The sequence below is a fragment of the Vipera ursinii genome, assembly GCF_947247035.1.
Source record: "Vipera ursinii genome assembly, chromosome: 7".
Taxonomy (NCBI): Eukaryota; Metazoa; Chordata; class Lepidosauria; order Squamata; family Viperidae; genus Vipera; species Vipera ursinii.
The window spans coordinates 52,623,284-52,636,293 of record NC_139521.1 but is presented as its reverse complement, the minus strand read 5'-3'; the positions used below and the strand labels follow the sequence as shown (position 1 = coordinate 52,636,293).

Below are 13,010 nucleotides of genomic sequence, written 5' to 3'. Positions count from 1 at the left end.
CAAATTAACTACTCATTCAAACTACTTCTACCATAAAAATAATTTTATTACATGATCCTGCAATGCTGCCTTATAGATTTTTAATACATCTTTCTTTTTCTATCAATATCAAAAATTATCACCATTCAATTGTTTTACTGAAGGAAAAATTCATGTAAAAGTAAACATCTGGGAGCTTTCTCCAAATTGATGTTGCCTAAAGGATTGTGGAGCTTGAAATCAACATTCATTCATTCATTCATTCATTCATTCATTCATTTGAAGGATTTGTAATGGCCACCTATCTTAAAACACAACCTCTGGTTGGTTCACAATATAGGGTGAAACATTTTTTAAAAAAGAAATTTGTTTGGAGTTTAGTGCAATATGATATGGAAGTAATAAAATACAGCTAAAGTCCTTATCCTATGGTATTAAAGCCAACATTCAAGTACAAGATATAATGAGGTATGGAATATATTATAATATATATAATATATTATGGCTAAGGAAGAAGTGTAAAGCTTACAATTAAATTCATATTGTGCTGAACAAAAAACTGCAGACTTGCAACATAGAAAGGGAGATAAAGTCAGTGACAGTATCTGACAGAGAAAATTATACTACTAAATTGCATTGTAAGAATAATATAGCCCTTTGTTAAAGAAATACAAAAGACTAGTAAGCTTTCAAATATGATTCTTAAAAATGGAAAAGTTTAAAGTTAAATACCTTCATGACAAAGGAAAGGTACTATCCAAAGTGTGACAGATTGACATTTGTTATGGATTGCTGTTGATTAAGCAATTTAAAAAACAGTATTTTCTCTTATAATAAACACATTGGTTTTCAGCATTATAAAAAAATTAAAGAAATTTAGTTGCAGAGGAAAATTAAGAACTAATTTCTTTTGCAAAGAAACATGTAGGTGAACTTTCAGATTTGTATCAATTGATCAAATAACTTGGCAATTAGTAGCAAGAAAAATGCCAATTCCAGAATATAATTTACAATGTAATATTTACATAATTTAATGGTGTTTATGTTCCAGCTGGCTACTGAATTAAATCACAAACCTTTTTTAAAAAACAAGCATGTTTGATACTTATTCAGGAAACAATAAACTTGTGCTCAGAATAATACATCTAATTTGAAATATATTTTCTTACCAAAGGAAAAACTGTATATCTGAAGTTCTTGTGCAGTGGACCAACCAGTTTTAAAACACTGAAGAGGTTTCTTGGGAAGTGACAATTCTAAATGCATCATGTACATGCATAACATTCACAAAAGCTCAGTAATCACAAATTGCCACTTATATCCAAGGTAAACATGAATGCTACAAGCTGGCCTCTTTTCTAGCCATCAGTTAAGAAAGCAGGTAATGAGTGGCCCAAAAGGAAGTGATTAATACATTCTCGCATTACCCTGATGGGGACAGTGAATAGACATATTAGGAAAACAAAGAGATATGGAACAGTTGTTTTAGCAGAATGGCTTCAAGAAGGGGTAAGCAAGATAAGTGAACATTACTAACTTCATTTTATACATGCAAGTTGTCCTGATTTAAGTGTAATGAGAAGCAATTAACATAACTGCAAATAGATTCTGCTTAAGTCAGTATCACTTTGTGCTTACAGCAACCTTATCTCAAGTTGATGCTCTCAGGGTAGACAGGTGTATCTATCTCATAATAATTGAATCAGAAGCACCCATGTTGTTTTGAGGCAATAGGAGCCAAAGACCAAACAAGTGCAAGGTGCCAAGTTTGGGAAAGCTGTGTAGAGAAATTAGAGAACTTAGGAAAAAGAAAGAAAAGAAAGTAGACAGAGCCAAAGGTATCACCTAAAATAACACACTTCCCCATCTCAGGTGCAGATGTACACATCTAGCTTTTACCTTCTGTCCCAAGAAACCTGTTCCAAATTTTAGAGGTTTCATGACTTATACATATTCAGCAGTGTGCCACATCACCATTTATGCTCACTAAGAACCAAAGTGCAACATATCCATGTAAAGCCCATGTAAGCCAGGATTCTGTTTCCAGAATGGTTAACCAGACACCTGCTCAAATAAATGGTGATTTTTCCAGAAATGGTTTTATCCTCTTTTCCCAAAGCCTTTGAACTATGGTGCTGGAGGCGACTATTATACATCCCATGGACTGCAAAAATAACAAAGAAGTCCTAGACCGAACCTCACCAAAAATATCACTTGAAGCCAAGATCATTCATTCGAAAAGTCAATAATGCTGGGCGTGATCCGTGGAAAAATGAAAAGAGGCTGCTCTAGTACCTGCTGGCTGGCTACATTTAAAGGATGACACCGGGATGATCATGGCAGATCTGAAGGAGGCGGTGTGAGACAGAGGGGCACAGAGAGTGCTGATCCATAGAGTGGCCAAGGGTTGCACATGACTAAATGGCTGATGATGACACATGGCCATCAAAAGAAGAGTGAATTAGAATATATAACTTAATCTTACATGGACTATCAAGATTACTACTGATAATTAGTCAGAATTAAACAGATTATTTGTGTGCCACTTACAGAATTCTAAGCAATAATACTGTAATATCCAAACACTAGGAATAAATATCAATATTACTAAACTTTGTTTAATGTTTCCAGTTTTAGATTCCTAAATCACATCAGCTTCATATTTTGCATGTTTCAAATTTTAAGCAAAATTACTTTTTTTTTTAATCTAGATAAAAAAACTCGATAAAAATTTGGGTGACGAATATCATTGCTCTCACATAAAAATGTGAAGCTTTAGTTATCCATTTGAAAGACTAAGATACCCATTTAGAGGAACAGGAAGATTCGAATAGGTTTAATAGCATCAGATCAGCAGGATTTCAGAATTTTATTTAGAATATAGTTCAATTCAGGACAAAGACAGGTTTTCTTTGTCCAGGGAAAGAAATTTCTGTTGTTTGTTGTAGCATCCCCCTCAGGTATCTACTCCCTTCGTATCGCCTTGGCAACAGATAGAAACCCAACAACTGGGGAAGAAATGAAATGGGCTTACCTGGAGTTCACCTTGCGGCATATTCACACACAGTCCCTACTTATTAAAACAAGACATATCACACTAGTGTCTGAAAAGCTATTGCTCAATTTGCTTCAGCAGCTGTCTCCGGCTTATATCCTAGCACAAGAATAAAACTGGAGGCTATTACCACACATTTTGCTGGATGTGGGATTGCATCCTGAACAACTAGTCTGAAGGAAACTAGAGTTTTAATCTGAAGAGGTCTCCGGGCTGATTCCCACACAATCCTGGTGTTCAAGTTACACAGGGGATGGGGTGTGGTACTGAGCTGTCGATAGACCCTGATGCACAAGAAAGGGTGTGAATGAATAAATGTATATGCCTAAGGCATACTCTCACAACCCCATTGTATTAATAAGCTGTGCACCTGTGTTGTGCACAAACTAACACTGAGAACTACTTTACATAGAAAAGTAGATGTATCAGTATAAAGTCCTAGAGAGGAATTGAGAGGTACAGATTTCTTTATGTGTGAACCAGAAATACAAACAGAGTAAGCCATTTCTACATCCTGATGCTTTCTCTGAGAAAATGTGAATCCAACAGAAAGGTGAAGAAAGAATATCAGAAGCATCTAAAGAAGTACCACTGCAAGAATAGTTGCTGAACTGTAAATTCACCTAGGCCTAGGGTCTCCAACGTAAGTCCACCAGGCAACCACAGGCAAACAGAGATATTTCTAAATATAAATTAGAAATTTGCAGAACTTCAAATAACTTACAATTAACACTATAAAAATCCAGTTATATCTAAAAACAGCAAGTTTCTAAGAAATCCACATTCACATCCATGATAATAAAAAAACATATATCATCACAATGGATAAAAAATATAATTGACTGGAATTCACATTCTAAGACAAAGTTCTATATAATAATGATGCTACAATCTTACAACACAATGCTCAGATGTCACTATGTCAGTGTTTAATAGCCACATAATAATTTCTCTACAAAAAAGGGAGATTGAGCAACTACCCACAAATACTACAGCAGCAAATTCTGCAGCATGGACGACATTTGAAAGACTGTTTTGTTTTCCTTAAAAATCAAACACGAATGTTTATTGTATTTGGAACACAAAAACACAGACCTTTTATATGTTTAGGAAACCTAAATTATTTCTAGCTTCCCCTTTAATGTAGAACATGCAATATGGCAGTTTACTGCTTCTCTTTTGCAATCACAATATTCATCCCTGGTATCCAATCCACTGCTGAGACTTTCAATTTCTTCAGGCCTTAGATCAGGGGTGTCAAACTGCCAGCCCGGCCCATGGGCCAGATGCATCACAACAAAACTGCGCCCATCCCATTGCCAGCAATGGGGAAAAAGCTCCGATACATCACGCGACGTCACGTGACGTCGCGAGTTTGACACCCCTGCTTTAGATCAAAACATTGGGTTCTCTGCCAAATAGTATGTTTTTTATGTCAGCTAACATAACTGAAAATAATCAGGGACATACTTTATTCCAGAAACTGGAATAAGCACACTGTTGTTTTTTGAGTTACAACTTGATAGCCATAATGACACATATCTTACAACTGTAAACTTTGGGCTCACACTCTCCTATGTCCCAACAAGTGAATAGTCAATATTGGATAGAAGCCAAACCATTTCTCTTCCTTTATGGCTGAATTTAAATTATGTACCATTAGTGCCTGACAGGGACATCAGTGCTAAATCATTGAAGCAGAAGAAATTTCAAAATCTAGAACAAGCTTGATACATTTCATGAGAACATGAAAAGTTGTTACTGAACATTTTTATAAATCAATCCAAACATGCACAATACATCTTAATAATTAAACTTAACGCCTTACTAACAGCTAAAATGCAATTTTAAAGTATCCTTAAAGCCCTTAAACTCTTTATAGATTAAGAAAAAAACACATTTTTTCAGACCTCATTTTCCAATCTTAAAGAAGTTTGTGGTCTAAGTTTTTAAAAGTGTGGGAATAGGCACATGCAAATTAGGAATAAAACTACTTTATGTTTAGGAGACCACCCAGGTGAGGGCTGTCCCCTATGCCACAGCAAGTTGATCATTTAAAAAAGAGGTTAATCTAAGTTCATCCCAGTTTCCATTGGATTAACAGTAATAATATCTGAGATTAGAAATTTAAGAGAATAGCAGGTACCTTATATTTAAGGCCTGTTTGATTAAGCCTCCCCCCCCCAAAAAAAAACAACTATAAGGAGAATCCTGCAGTAAGAAAATTCCCTGTACATTGCATACATCTCAGATCAGTGGTGATAATGTGAAATGCCCTTGCCTTTATTTCTCTCCTAGGCACTAGCTGATGCTATTATTATGATGATGATGTTATTAAGCTGCTTGCTTCGTTTCTGGACAAATCCTAAAAAAAAACAACGTGGGGAGGAGACCAATTAAAAATAACAAGCTCACTAACAGCCAGAGTCGAAGTGAGATCAGAGGCAGTCATCCCTGAAATCAAGATACAGTATAAGGCGAGGCGCTGCTGTGGGCTGCAGCGAAGATCGTCCTCGCCCCCCCCCCCCGGAGAGAGAGAGATGCTGACGCCAAAGTTACCCGCCTGTCGATTGCAGTGGCAGAAACAGCCACAGAGATGGTGGATGTGGCGATAAGGGGTCTCTTTCCCCCATAGGAGACGGTACCCCCAGCAAGAGCCATTTTCTAATCACCCCTGTTCCAACCAAACGCAGCCCCCCCCCCCCGCTTTCCTGTCTCCCACCTGCCCGGCCTGCTTCTTCCTGCGGGGCGCGAGGTTCTCTCCCCCACCCCCACCCACCTCCCGCCGCCGGGCAAGGCTTCCCTCTCACGGGCCGACCCCGGAGCAGCTTCTGCCTGAAGAAAGCCCATTGTTTCCACGGCTGCGCCTCGCTTGCTGTGGCTGCTGCCTCAAGAGCCTTGGCCTTCCTCTCTCCCGTCTCCGCCGAAAGCGCTCGGGGCTCCCGCGGGCACCTTGCGACACCTCCCGGGAGGGGGTTGCTGTGGCGGCGGGAAGGTTGTGGCTCCTTCTTCTACTTCCAAGGGGGCCTCCGGTCTTTTGTAATCCAGAAGCGGCATCCCGCCTTTCCAGCCGCAGTCCGAGGGAAAGGCTGACGGGGCGGCTACGGAGAACTTACCCGGGGATACCCAACGGCTCTCACCTCAAGCTTACCCCTCACCCCCTTCCTTCGCTCCCCCCCGCTTTTAGTTCCCAGGAGCAAGAGAGGGGCTAAGCCTGCCTTTCGGCTTCAGAGCCCCGCGTTTCTCCCCCCCCCCCCCCGCTTCTCCCAGAATATGTGAAGAGGAGAGGAGAACCTGGAGGGCGCTTTTCCTTCCCTCCTCTTCTTTTGGCCCCTCTCTACACGCAAAGGGGTGTGTGTGTGTGTGTGTGAGAGAGAGAGAGAGAGAGAGAGAGAGAGAGAGAGAGAGAGAGAGAGAGAGAGAGAGAGAGAGAGAGAGAGAGAGAGAGAGAGAGAGAGAGAGAGAGAAGAAGAAGAAGAAGAAGAAGCCGTAGCCTTGCCCAACACAGCGCCGGACTGCACCTTCTTCCCTCACGCTCAGGCAGCCCAGGAGAACCTGGAGGGCGCTTTTCCTTCCCTCCTCTTCTTTTGGCCCCTCTCTACTCGCGAAGGTGTGTGTGTGTGTGTGTGTGTGTGTGTGTGTGTGTGTGTGTGTGTGTGTGTGTGTGTGTGTGTGTGGAGAAGAAGCCGTAGCTTTGCCCAACACATCGCCGGACTGCACCTTCTTCCCTCACGCTCAGGCAGCCCAGTCCAAGCCGTGAAAGTACCGCTTCTGCCAAGCTCGAGGTCTACCACTTCTGTAGGAAGGCCAGTCTTTCGGAAACCGACACAGCGAAGAAGAAAACGAGGAAGCGAGAAATGGGACCAGCGTCCGCTTGTGCCTCGACGGCGGCTTCTGTCGTGAATGTTTGACTGAACATTCATTCTCTCTCTCTCTCTCTCTCTCTCTCTCTCTCTCTCTCTCTCTCTCCCTCTCTCCCTCTCTCCCTCTCCCTCTCTCTCTGTGTGTGTGTGTGTGTGAGAGAGAGAGAGAGATTTGAAGGAGAAGTGGAGTAAAAGGCGAGTTCTAATAATAATAAACCTTTATTGTCAAAGTACAACATGTGTACATTGAGATTAACTGAGCCTCCCCCCGTGCTCTCTCCCCCCAACACACAGTGACAACAAACCCTCCATCCCACCACACTATGTGAACCAACTACACCACACACCGGCCTCCCAAGTCAATTCTGCATAAGATTATGTCCCATTTTAAAAGCCTAACAGCCCACGGATAAAAGCTATTTTTCAGCCTGTTGGTACGGCTGGCTATATGATTGATTACAAAGGCAAAGGAGTTAAAAGATGCCGGACTGGCGAGAATCTTGTCTTAATTTGATCGGGGGAGGGGGAGAGAGAAAGAAATCTAACCGAAGCCAACGATCCCCTTTTCATTCGAAGCAAACACACACGATCGCCTTCTTCCTCCCGAAATCCACTTCCATTTCGGCCCCCCCCCGAATGGTTTTACCTTTCCCCGAGAAGAGGGCTCTCCCGATCCCATCGGGCGTGATTTCAAACGCCCGAGTTAGCACACCTGCTGACTCGGATGATGGGAACTGTAGTAGATAAGAGGCACCGAGCTGGCAGGGCGATGTTTCCAACCCTGGAAGGGAGGCAAAGCGAGAGGAGAGAGAGGGGAAATCGGATGCCGAGAAAGCCGGCTGGCGGCTCCCTCTTCTTCAGCGGCCTCTTTTCTCGCCAAGCGAACGGCGAAGGAGCCGCGGCCCCGAGGATCCCAGTGCAGGGCGCGAGGCAGAAAAAGGACGTCTTAAAGCAGGGGTCTTCAAACTTGGCCCTTTTATGACTGGTGGACTTCAACTCCCAGAATTCCTCAGCCAGCAAAGCTGGCTGAGGAATTCTGGGAGTTGAAGTCCACCAGTCATAAAAGGGCCAAGTTTGAAGACCCCTGTCTTAAAGTCTTCGTTGACCGCCACAGATCAGCCCATGCGATCCGGACCTCCGACCTGTTGGAGGAGGACGACTCCCCCTACCCCCGCCCTGCCGGCAGCCAGCCCCTCCAGCTGCGCCCGGTGGGCACCGTAGTCTAGAGACATCGGCAGCTGCGCTTCCAATACACCGAGCCGAGAAACGTAAAGTCCGAGTGTAGAAAACCTGGACCGACCGACCTACCTGCCTGCCAGCCGGGGCTCCGCGACCGAACCCGCAGCGTCCGGACGCCGAGCAGGCGGACTCCTCAAAGCCTCCGGACGCCACCGCTGCCCTCGCCGCCACCTCTTCGGCTGGCCAGGATTAAGCCGGACAAGGCGGAGACGCTGCGCAAGCGCAACGTTAGGCGGGGCTGTTTCAGGTAGCAGCAGCAGCAGCAGCCTACTCGTCAAGTAGCAATTAAGGGCGGAAAGGCGAAGCGCTCGCCGCGCTCCGGGGGTGTGTTGAGAGGTCCCTCCCGCCCTTTGCGTTCGTCCCCGCTCTTGTGTCCACGAATCGCGAAAGTCGGAGGGTCAGAACCAGCCAGCGCCTTTGCCCAGCAGCTGCAGCAACAACAACAACCGAGGCTTGGAGAGTAATCGCATCAAACCCCCAAAGAGCTTACCGTCCGTCCGACTGGGCGTGCGGAGAATTGTACTGCACCTGCCCTCCTCCCGCCGGCACTCCCTTAGGAAACGGGAGTGCAGCAGGTAGTCCTCGACTTACAACAGATCGTTTAGTGACCGTCCAAAGTTGCAACAGCACTGGTCAGAGTGGCACTGAACAAAAGTGACTAATGACCATTTTTCACGCTAATGGCTGTTGCATCTTCTCTGTGGTCATGTGATTGACATGCTTGACAGCTGACTCACATTTTTAACCATTGCAGTGTCCAGGAGTCACGTGATTCCCTTTTGTGGCCTTCAGACAAGCAAAAGTCAACAGGGAAACCAGATTCACTCAACAACCGTGTTACTAATATAAGAACTACGATGACTCACTTAACAAATGTGGTGAGAAAAATTGTAAAATGGGGCAGGACTCACTTAACAAATTTCTCGCTTAGCAACATAAATTTCAAGGTCAATTGTAGTCGTAAGTTGAGGACTTCCTGTCTGTAGTCCTAGAGCTGTGTGAGAAAGGTTTATTCTTTTGCATTATGCAGTCCCTGCCTTTACCTGCTGATTCTGTGATGTGCAAAAAACAAAAACAAAAACCCAAAGTGGATCCTAGCAGATACAGAGGAGTCCCCATTTTAATTCTTTTCCGATATTTTAATTAATTGATCTTTTTTTATTCAAGGCAGTATGGCTAGGTTCCTAGGAGTTTCTTAAGTATCTAAAAATTTTCTCCCCCTCCCACAGACTCTGGGCCTTTGGGCCTCTGACTTCTGTAAAGAAAGGGGAAAAAAAGGAAGAATAGGGTACAAATGCTGTTGGATAAGGTGAGACTAAGGAAGGGATTCCTTGAACAACTTGTCAGGAAGCCTTTAAAGTCCTAGAAGGGCCTGGGGCAAAGAGCAGGCTTGGAACCTCAAAGATCATAAGACAATCTGATGCCCTCAAATCCCTCTTGTGGACATCCATCTAAACCTTTTCTAAGAGGTGGATACAAAATCTAGCACACAAAGATCAAGTCTCTGTGGGAAAGCAAGTCTCCTGTGACCCCCTTTAGTTAATATTAAAAGATTCTGGATTTGAACAAAATGCTAAATTGAAACACAACTGTCTGGTTAGCGGGTCACTGTTTAAGACAAATGTAATGTGTAACGGACAATAGGCAGGATTCTCATGTTATGCCAAGGTATAGTGAAGTTTGTTTTTGCCACAGTCTTTAGCCTAATATAAGCCTAAATGGTTTGATTCAGTTACCTGCGGAACCAGCTTAATTCTACAAGCTATTAAGGGCTAACATTTTGTGAAAATACTGCTTCAATGTGATATAGTTACTGGTCCATTAAAATAATGGTTTGTTCAACAATTCATAATGGATAGAATTACATATTACACTAAGACAAATCTAAATGTATTACATTATGGTTTAGTGCAATATAATGCAACATAGGAACTACTCTAAAAGAACAGATCAAACTTACTATCCACATGAAACTTTGTTGGAGAGTCATTTGAATTGAATCAACACTCCATCTAAGAAATACTCTATCTCACCTAGTCTAATATTCTGTGGTTGTAACCATAATGCTAATGTAACGAAGTATGGTTAGCATGCCACATTGGCTATGATTATCCAACCCAAGCAAACGGGAACTATATCACACAGGGAGCAGAAAAGCTTACCTGGTAATACTGGATTAAAGTTTCTGATGTTGAGGGCCTAGATATAAGAAACCATTTTGCACTTAGTTGGACTCAATTGGTGTGAATGAAAGAAATCCTCCGTCCGCTTTACTTATTTGTAAGGTCAGAATCCATTCTGCTTGTTTGGGCATCACAGAGTTGAAGCTATTACTGCTGGTGAATTTTCTTTAATGGGTACTTCGAAAAGATAATTCTTCAAAACAGGACAAGAAATACTTTTATCAGGAAAAAGATAGGGGTTTTTTTCTAGCCTCCAGGAGGGTTGGTTTTCAACTTCCCAAATGCCCTAGCGCATTGTGGCATTGAGTTGTCCAGCATTTAAGAATAAAATTGGCAATTATCCCGCAAGAAGAAAGCAAAAGAGGCAAAAAATTCAAAAGTAAGGATTTGAATGTGAAAGAGAAAAATGCGGTAATTTCTCAAAAATAAACAAATACAATAGGTTAAAAATTGCCTAATGTGAAGATTAATTGTGAGTTTTGATACCTACTAAGGCAGTTGAGCAACAATTTAAATTCTAATTAAGATACATTCTTGACATTCCACACTTTTTACTCAATCATCCTTATACATGCATAAAATAAATGCCTTTGAAATATACAGGGATGAAGGGATCATTAGACCAAACTTGTGCCAGAGGCAAACCCCTTAGAGAGGAAGATTTTTCTATTACCATCGGTCTATGGGTATATCAGTGGCGTAGCATGGGTTGTCAGCACCCGGGGCAAGGCAAGTAATTTGCGCCCCCTAACCCGTGGATTTTAGCACTCGAGTCTCTTCCACTAGCTCAGGAATTCTGGGAGTTGAAGTCCATGAGTCATAAAAGAGCCAAGGTTGCCTACCCTTGAGTTAGGTTCAAGGCAAAAAAGGGTCTCTGGAGAAGAGGGAAAATGCTAGTTTAAAACTGAAACAAGGCAACTTTAAGGTGCCTCAGCTGTGATTTAGGATGAGACAAAGAGAGGACATGGCGTTGAAAATGGTTAATGGGGCATGTTTGTTCCACTCTTAGTGGATGTCAAGATAAACCCCACGAGAGAATGACCTTACAACAGATGTGAATAGGCTTGGACTACGTTTGTAGATTGAGTGCATACATCACATGGAGCGATGATGGGCTTCATCAAGATTTATGATCCCACAATTGGCTAGTTTTCTCCATCTTGTCCTAAACCCTGGATACCAACCACGGTTTATGGCTTAGCATGAGGTGTGGGGTGACCCAACATGTTAGGCAACAAACAATGACTTCCAACTTACAATGCCTCAGCTTCCCAAGGTTATTCCAAAGCCGGAAAAGCCAACCAACCCACCCTGCAGCTTTGCCTGCTTAGGCTGAACCCCAGGAGTTCATACTTGCTGTGGTGCCTGACCTATTTTCTGCCCAGACGCTGCTTATCCAAGCCAAGCCACCTCCTTCTCTTTGGCACCTCGCCCCAAAGATTCGCCGGACTGGCTGGAAACTCTCGCTGCTGGCAACGTGTGTCGGGGGGGGGCGTCCCAATCGCCTCCTGCAGGGGGAACTGAGTGGCCGCAGAGAGTCAATACGGCAGGAGGAGGAGGAGGAGCAGCAAGCAGCCGCAGGTGCGGCGGCTGCAGTTGTTAGCTTTACCTCCGGGAAAGGAGGAGACGGGGGCGGGAGCTGGGTCGGGGGGGGCGGGCTTGCAGGTTGAGAGCCAAGCGGAGGAGAGCCGCGGCGGGAGAAAGAGAGGGAGGCGAGACGCCGCCAAGCCTCCCCACCCCCACCCGAGAAAGGAGGCGATCCGCAGCCGCGAGAGGACGGGATCCCGCTCTGGCTGGGCGCAGCAAATGCGGTTGCTTTCTACGCTCCGCCCACTTGCTCGCTCCTCCGACCCTCGGTGAAGCGGAATCGTCCCCCTCCGGTGAGCTTAATGGGCGCCCCCCCAGATGTTGCGCCCGGTGCGGCCGGCCCCCCCTGCACCCCCCACGCTACGCCACTGGGGTATATATAGAAGACTCATCTGAAACAGACTATTGCACAAGTTCTGTTCCTGGCTGCTGTTTTCTTCCTGCCGTTTTCAGCCACTGTTTTCACTAAGAATTTGTGCTTTGTTGCGTCTTGAACTTCTTTCTGTTTCTTTTTCTCCTTTCATTGTCTTCATGTCAGATTTCTAAGATGGCGGCGCCTGGAATGGCTGCGGCTGCATTGGCTCTTGAAAGCGAATAGTTTTGGGAGGGATAGTAAGGGCTATAAGCCACATGATCAGGAAGATTTTAACATGTTTGAGCAACATGGTGGAACTAAGGTAACATACGACATACGACCGACAATCTTTGCTGGCCTGGCGAGTTTCTAGTTGTTTTGGAACTGTTGGTGAGACCGTTAAAAGTCGTTGGCGCTGTTTGAATTTGTTCTGCCAGCAGCAAGATCTGACTGCTGGTCCAGTGATGGATTCTACTGCAAATCAGGGCTGTTTCCAGAGGAGGCAGAGAGGACCTGGAGCTTATGGAGCGAAGGAACTGGATGAGGCTGTCGGCAGGCCCAGTGGAAGAGAGAGAGGCTTTTGGAGGAGTTGGTGGCGGCGGCAGCAGCGTGCTCCAGGGGCGAAAAGAAGCAAGGCCTCTTTAAGGAAAGGGTGGAAGAGTCAGGATCAGAAAAAGGAAAGAAGGCGAGGTTGTCAGAATACAAGCTAACTTGAGGGCTAATCCACATGGAGCCCCATTTCCATCTGT

The 13,010-nt window shown here is 44.2% G+C and overlaps 1 protein-coding gene across 1 annotated transcript in view; it reads right to left on the bottom strand.

Annotated features, from left to right (window-relative positions):
- FHDC1 (FH2 domain containing 1) overlaps nucleotides 1-7,636 on the bottom strand; it is a gene marked incomplete at its 3' end in the record, with an annotated part of 46,595 nt that extends 38,959 nt beyond the window's left edge. Inside the window, exon 1 of the mRNA XM_083367047.1 lies at nucleotides 7,544-7,636. The remainder of the gene's footprint in view (nucleotides 1-7,543) is intronic.
- Nucleotides 7,637-13,010: the final 5,374 nt, after the last annotated feature.